The sequence below is a fragment of the Triticum urartu genome, chromosome 3 (genome assembly GCF_003073215.2).
Source record: "Triticum urartu cultivar G1812 chromosome 3, Tu2.1, whole genome shotgun sequence".
Lineage (NCBI taxonomy): Eukaryota > Viridiplantae > Streptophyta > Magnoliopsida > Poales > Poaceae > Triticum > Triticum urartu.
The window spans coordinates 312,902,388-312,909,669 of record NC_053024.1 but is presented as its reverse complement, the minus strand read 5'-3'; positions in this window follow the sequence as shown (position 1 = coordinate 312,909,669).

Sequence of the window (7,282 nt, the reverse complement as noted above, 5' to 3'; positions counted from 1 at the left end):
AATGTGGTGGTGGATTGCCTCGAGGGCTAAGGATGATCTAGTAGAGTGGATAAACAGCCTCAAAAGGAGAGGTGTTCTTGAGCTCGGTGAGCTGGTGCATGTGAGGATGGAACGGATCCAATCCAAGATCAGTCTCCCTCTCTCCTCTCCTCTTCTATGGTGGTGGCTAGGTCCTATTTATAGAGGCCTTGGTCCTCTTCCCAAATGTTAGGAGGGAAAGGATCCCACAACGGCCAAGTTCGAAGGGAGACAACTAGTACAAGCTATCCTGACAATAGGTGGTCTTCACCTGCCAAAGGCTCTGGTGGTGATGCTGATGTGGGCTCCGCGATGACCCCCGTCATGCCGTCCTGGGGGTCTTGGTCTTGTTGCACCAATATGGAAACATTTCCTGATGCCTCGGGGCCCCGTGCTTGCTGCCTTAGCACCAAAGAGGAAAATGGTACACTGCGCCCGCTGGCGCTCGCCTAGCCTTGGTCGTCATGGCTCATGTCACGTGAACCTCGCCCGGTGCCCCTTGCATAGATATCTCCGCTCCTCAGGAGCCAGCCTAGAGAGGCTGCCCCTAGGGAGGTCTTGGTGTCGTCCGCCTCGTGAGGCTTGGCCCCTCGCGAGGGTCTTGAGTTGTTGTTGTTGAAGATGGGCCATACCAGGCTGTTGGTGGAACCACGCTCTGGGCCGCAGGCAGGCAAGTCTGGGCACCCACGGTGCCAGAACGCCGACACCATGGTTATGAACAAAGTTCAAGGAGCTCCCCCACTTCAAGAGTGCTTGTCTTTCTTACTTTTACTTTTCTTTTTGAAAAAAGTTTTAGGTTCCCCACTTCATTTTTTTGTTTTTAAATTTTATAAAAGCACACAAAATAAATAAATGACCCTCTAAACCTTCTGGGTTGTCTCTCTGGTTGCGCTTTCTTTAAATCCATTTAGCTAGGCATATAGTGCTCAAGTAATGGATCCACCCGGATCCCAAGGTATTTCAAAGCTAGTTTTAATTAACAATGATTTGTGATTTAGTAGTGAGCACAAACTAACATATATCAAGTAACGACAAAGTCTAACTCTCTTCCTATGCATCGTTATGTCATAAAAGAACAATTCATGCACATCAAGTAAAGGCCAATGCATAATATAAATAGTTTCTTGCAATTTTGTCGTATTGGAAACATAGAGAGACAGAGATGTAGTTCCTCTCTCATAATAATTGCAAGTTGGAGGAGCAAGCACATGCATATTATATTCATCAAAATCATCTTGTGTAAGAGTAAACCGCAACCCATCAATATAATCCTTAATAAGTGCAAACTTCTCCGATATAGTGTAGTTGGGACAATTCAAAAAGATAATAGGACTATCATGTGTGGGTGCAACAACAACAATTTCATTCTTAACATAAGGAACTATAGCAAGTTCATCTCCATAAGCACAATTCATATTGGCATCATGGCCAAAAGCATAGAAGCATCAATTTCATCAAAAAGGGATATTTCAAACGAATTCAAGGGACCATAGCAATCATCATAGCATTCATCCTTCGCTAGGCACGACGGGAAATTGAATAATGCATGGGTTGAAGAGTTACTCTCGTTAGAAGGTGGGCATGGGTGATCAATCCACTCCTCCTTCCTTTGTTCTTCGCTCTCCTCCTCATCTTCTTCATCTAATGAGCTCATAGTGTCAAGAATTTCTTCTTCCACAGATTCATGCAAAATATTGATCTCTTCTTGGATAGCGAAGACTTTCTCAATAAACTTATTAATATTGGCATTATATTCAGAATTCTCATAGCAATATTTAAGTATAGCAAAATTTTCAGGTATGTAAACAGCATCATCATAATTTTTTCACATTTCAAACAAAGATTCAATTTCATAAGAACACTTAAAAGCAACAAATTCTTCTATTTGTTCCACATCATAGTAATCATATATACCATTAGCATAAGAAGCCAAGGTTTGATTATCATTAAATTTACATGAAAAGGGAAGGTGTGGAGCCTTAATCCTAGAGCAACAAGTGTAATCATATCTCAAGCACAAATTCTGAGCCCATGCACATCACCTCACCGGGTCCTCAGTGCCTTAATCTTCTTGCGGAAAGATCACATGCAGGACATCAAGCGCGGCTATGTCCCATGTTTTCTTTCTTCGGCTAACTCGTAGGAGCCTCCAGAGCTGGGACCATGAGCGACCCTACCAGCACCTCAGCCAACACCTCGAGTTCTGACACCTCCAAGGCACCCTCTCGAGGCCAACCACTCTTTTTTCATGCAAATAACTTGCACGTTAAAATGGGGCCTGGAGCACTGACGGTGTCCTGGACTAGGAGGTACTCACCACGTCATCTCCCGACCAACTGGATCGGGCCGAGGACCCCCATGGCGGTTCACTCATGGGCCACTTCGGGTAGCCCATGCCTCACATGAGGAAGATTGCACAAGAATTGATGATCAAGACAAGGACTCCTCTCCACCAACGTATTCGACTAGGACTCTTGTTATCCTAGGCCTCCGGTACATTATATAAGCCGAGGCCAGGCTAGTCGCTAGATTATTATGATATTATTCATCATACCCTCAGGTTTTAGACCACAACATATGATCTCGAGGTAGATCAACTATGTACTTGATACTCCATCAATATAAACAAGAGCAGGACATAGGGTTTTACCTCCATCAAGAGGGCTCGAACCTAGGTAAAACATCATCTCCTTCATTCCTGTTACCATTGATCCGAGAATCCATAGCTCGGGACCCCCTACCCCTAGATCTACCAGTTTTGACACCGACAATGGTGCTTTCACTGAGAGTTTCGCTGTGAGATCGACAAAGGATCAATGGCTCGCCTGCAGATCAACTGCGACGTCGGTGTCTTCGTCGCCGGCTCGACTGGTCACCTTGGCTTGACCAAGGACTGTGCCCCGCCTCCAATCATCATGTTTGGACGATGGCCTTCATCAAACATCAACTCCAACCTCTATCATGATCATCGAGGAATCATCCTTGGAGCTCGGGGGTTCAATGTCAACATTGCCCTTGGGAGACCGTGCTGTTCTTTCGGACAGCAAACTTGTATCCGCTGCCACCACCTCCTCGAGCATTGCTTTGACAATTCCTTTAGTGGAATTGTGCGGAATTGAGTCTACAACAACCTTGTAAATTTTCGTCGCCTTTCGATGGAGCAATCTCCGCCGATCTCCGATATACTGGAGCCCTATCGAGTCTGGATGGGAATCAGGACGAGTTTAGGGCATGGTGTCCAGATCCCAGCTCGGAGTTTGTTCGGAAGATCCAACCATTCATATGCTGCAGAATTTCCATATCTACCACCTCTCAAACTTTTGGCTTGATCCGACTGTTCAAACTCCGGGAACATTCCGATTAGTGTATCACTTTTCAGATCTGTTTTCTGCACGAATACGAATCCGACCTGAGATCATATCTCTTCATGAACGACATATTGGAAAACCTTTTTGGAACAATCTATTTCTAGGGTATTGCATTTTGTTTTCGAACACATACTCATGAATTTTTCTCCTTTTCGGAGGTAATCTTCACCGTCATGCTAGTGTCAAACAAGTCCGGCAATATTGCTTCACGGTTGCCGACCTGCACTAGACACATCGTCGCTTTGTTGATCCGAGCTCAACTTCTTCGGATCATCATCTCGGCGAGCCGAATAAAGAGTTCGAAATCGCAAAGGATAAATCATTACCAATATCGCCACCCTATGGATCACACGTAGCAGGCACACCGGCATCGCTGCATGGTCACTTCGTCAAGCCGGCATTGACCGCGTCACAAGTTATGACCTGCATCAACATGGCCACACTGTTGCTTCTTCAAGCCAATGTCCATCACGCCGAACTGCTTCAATACCTCAGCTGACACGACAGCTGCAACATCTCCTTACCGACCCGCTCCGTCACCTCGGCTGGACCGGGGGTTTCACCATATCTTCATCAAACCTACTCCGGTGACTTTGGCGTCACCAGCCGACCTGCTTCGACTCATCGGCTGACATAGAGGCTTCGACACCTCGGCTGGATCGGGGACTTTGCTATTTGTTCATCAACATACTCCGGTGACTCCGGTGTCACCAGTAGATTAGCTTCGTCGTGTTAGCTGGACCGGGGGCTTTGCCTCGGCGAGCCAACCTTTGCTAGTGTCGCCATGCCATCGCTTTATCGCCCATCAGGCAATGGGTGTGTGGATCGAGTGCCAATTTTGGTAGTCACCTTTCTTCGGGTTGCTACAACAAATAAACCAGGTGCTAGTAATCCTAGTAATTTTTGCTTGTTTGGGTTTATTTTTCTCGAGGAATTATTACTCTGGTTTGTTCCATCATCTGTACACAAGTCTATCAAATGGTGGCCGCATTAACGACGGTCGAGTGGTGGTTCGGCTTTGCCACGCCTTTACCGCATCATGCCGACGCCCTGCATCAATATTGACTTCGGCGCCAGGCCACATATCTTTAAATAAATTATTTTATGTAAATTAATTACATGAGGATTTTTATATATCTATATTATTATTGTTGGACTACACTATTTTACATGTGTAGGTAATCGACTTTGACTGCGTCACGCGGTCACTTCGGCAAGCCGACGTCATCATCCCAATCGGCCTAAATCGGCTCGCTTGATGTTGCTGGTCGAATTGCCATACTGACATGTTCGGTTGCCTTGGGACATCGGCATCACTGAGGGAGCTCTACCTCATCAAGTGTTGGCACACAGGCCATATTTCTTTTATTACTCACTTTGCATAAATTATTAATCATCAATCCTTTTTTTAAATAAATTACTATTACTATTATCTCTGGCTTGCACTATCTTCTGTGCATAGGTAAATGATCTGGATTGGGCAGCGCTGTCACCTCGGCATATTAACACACCGCGTCACCTCGGCTGGACCGGGGGCTTCGTCATCACTTCATTAACCCACGGCGGGTACTTCGGCGTCACACTGCCGGCCTGCATCGGCCGTGCTATGTCACCACTTCGGAGCGTCGAGCTCTTTGATCTGCCATCTCAGGACCGGCTTGGGGACTGGGAGCTCATCCCATCGTAAGCTTGGACCGCGTCATCAATACCGAGCAGATTAACCAGCTAAGTCGCTTTCAGGCTCAAAAACATTTAGTTTTCAATTTTGTTCAGTTCGACCAAGCATTATACTTTTATGGCAAAAAGTTGTTTGTGAAAAACCTCCTTGTCAAAACTTTGTTTGTGACACACAAATTCAAATACCCCATTTACTTGGGGGCAGCCTTTCCTCTTGCATATGATTATATTTGTATGGCTTCGTTCCTTGTTCGTGTATTACGCCACAATATGCACCATGTTGACTTAAGTGCTTCGCAAGCTGGGTTGCCTTGCTCCTGTGTTTACCCCTACGTTCCCGATTGTTCGGCTAGGGAGTAAAGGGAGCACCTCTACGATTGTCACGATCGGGTCATCCGAGCTCGGACCTCAGACTGGGTGAAGCCGAAAGCTAGCGCTCTTATTGTTTTCAATCATGGTCGGCACACAACGGAACTCATGAGTACAAAAATCTATTGCACAAGTCTCATAGTAACAATGAGCAACCGAAGAAAGGTGTCAATGGGGGTACTATTTTCTTCGAAGATGCTTCTTACACTTCGTCGGTAATATAGCATAAGTTCCCATAGCGTGCTTTTTCTGTTACAACATTATGGCCTGATTGCCTGGTTATCGGAAGCACCGTCCATATTCTCGACAGGTGGAGTACATAACACTTTTCGACCCTTGACTAAAGAGGGAGAAGCCGACGGTTAGTTAAGAAGCGTTTAAAAGTTCAGGTGAACACAAATATGATATAAGTACTTCGGTACATACAATCATTATACATAAAATTCTTTTACCCAAGTTTACTGGGGGCTCTTACATTTATATGATCCATTTTACAGTAAATGTGTTTTCTTCCTAGTCATTGCAAAATATTTTTCTATCACTCATTTTTCGACGCGAGTGTGTGGTCAATAGCCGGATAGCCTATTTTCTCTCTAGTGACCGCTCGAGTTTTGTTCGCTAAACTGGTCTAACGAGCAGTACTCCACCTTCGGGATAGGAGGTTGCAGCCGTAGGCTGCCCCCTTGAAGTCTTGAGATCGGATGTGTCATATTAATGCACGACAGAAGCACAAAAGTAATACCACTTTTCGGATTGGCACCAAATGACTTGATTTAGTTCGGGCGTAAAGTTTTTACTGAAGTTTTTGGTTTTTCAAGCCTATGGCACTTTTAAACTATTTGTTTGTTTCTAGCATAAGTCTCGTAGTGCAGCACTGGACACCTTTAGAGATTCGGCACAAAAATTCTCGGATATTGCTATATATGCATCGGTTTTGAATTGTGGCTTTGGTCAATAATTGGGTTGCCCTGCTCCTATGCTTGCCTCCTACGTTCCGCTTTGTTCCGCTAGGTGTGCAATGGGAGAACCACTACGATTGTGCTTCCAGCTCAAACTGTTAAGCACCTCAGTGGAGAAAGCCAAAAACTGACTGTCACAATGGGCGTAAATTGGTCAGCGATCTGATGATGGTATCAAACAATAGATCGATACTGATTACCCCATGTTAAATGATGGGCATTTCATAACATTGGCCGAAGTGATTATGGCTAGACTTTGGTCGATGCCGAACACTAACCGGGGGCTCGTAGCTAGCTTCCCCAGTTCAAAGCTCCTATGACTAAGTGAAAGTTATAAAGCCTGCATATCTGATTGGCTCGTTTCTACTAACACAACCGCCTTCGGGCACCAAGACGTCGGCTAAGGGTTGTCTTGTTATTGCGGAAATACCCTGCATAGCATCTACAAGGGGGTGGAAGCCGACGTTGGGCCACTTTCAAGTGATAAACGGTTGCAACGGAGTCAAAATAAATATATCATCTGCGTTCGTATTTTATATACGAGGGCTATCTTCCGTAATCATCGTTATAAAGCCATAAATATGCATCAATTTGCTTTAGATTTTGGCCAAGCTGGGTTGCGTGGCTCCTGTGCTTACCCCTACGTTCCCGATTGCACCTCTGTGATTGTTACTACCGGGTCATCCGAGTTAGTACCTCATACTCGATAAGCCGAAAGTTAGCGATCTTAAAGGATATAATTGGTTGGCAATGATGGAAGTGAAAATTTTGGTTCATTAATACCATATAGTTCAGGAACTTTCCCTGAACTAAATCCTCAATATTTTCCTCCCACATTGATTGGAGGTGAGGTTTCATGATCATGATCAGCATGACAACCCAAAGAAACAA